The sequence below is a fragment of the Pygoscelis adeliae genome, unplaced genomic scaffold (assembly GCF_000699105.1).
Source record: "Pygoscelis adeliae isolate BGI_AS28 unplaced genomic scaffold, ASM69910v1 Scaffold174, whole genome shotgun sequence".
NCBI classification, from domain to species: Eukaryota; Metazoa; Chordata; class Aves; order Sphenisciformes; family Spheniscidae; genus Pygoscelis; species Pygoscelis adeliae.
The window spans coordinates 1,353,091-1,353,862 of NW_008824676.1; the positions used below are offsets into that span (position 1 = coordinate 1,353,091).

Consider the following 772-nt stretch of genomic DNA (forward strand, 5'->3'; position numbering starts at 1 on the left):
CGGCCCGCCCCTTGTCAATTGGTTTGCGGGTCGCCCTGCGAGCGCGCTCGATTTCCAAGGCCGTGTTCCAAGGTGGGTTGCTGGAGGAGGGTGTAGGGACACACGCTCGACTCTCCTTGACTGATGAGGTTTTTTACTTCTTCCACAGGTCCAAGTTGCCACATTTCTTCATTTAAGCAAGAGACCACTTCCTTAACAGCTGTATTATCTTAAACCCACATAAACACTTCTCCTTAACCCCTTTTTTGTAATATAAGACAAGTCTGAGTAGTTAAGAATCACAGACGCAAGAGATTTCAGCATTCCCGATTATTAAAACCGAGAAAAAACAAACAAAAAGTGCAACTTGAGGGACGACTCTCTTTAACATATCATGCAGAATGTCTAACGCAGTATGTTACGAGCTGTAAGTGCACAGCCTAGAGACTGAATGGCAATCTTCTCCACACTGTGGGACAATGCATTTGTGCCTAAACTTCTTTTGGAAAAAAAAAAATATAATTAATTTGTAAGTCTGAAAAAAATATTTAATTTAAAATTGTAAACTTGCAATAATGAAAAAGTGTACTTCTGAAGAAAAAAAAAATGAGCGTTTTTGTTGGTGTGCTAGACAGCTAGTGTTTATACTTACTGGATATTAAAAGGGAAGCTTTGCTGCCCAGATATTTACAAAACCAGCAAACGTCCTAATGAAAACTGAAGCGATGACATTAGCCATTCCTTAGGGTAGGAGGAACAGATGGATCTTATAGACCTATGACAAATATATATA

General features: G+C 39.5%; 1 protein-coding gene across 1 annotated transcript in view; it reads left to right on the forward strand.

Moving 5' to 3' along the window:
- Nucleotides 1–744, forward strand: part of TCF4 (transcription factor 4) — a 245,232-nt gene extending 244,488 nt beyond the window's left edge. The window contains exon 20 of the mRNA XM_009323115.1: nt 149–744. The gene's annotated coding sequence lies outside the window, so the exon portion shown is untranslated. The remainder of the gene's footprint in view (nt 1–148) is intronic.
- The last annotated feature ends 28 nt before the right edge of the window (nt 745–772 follow it).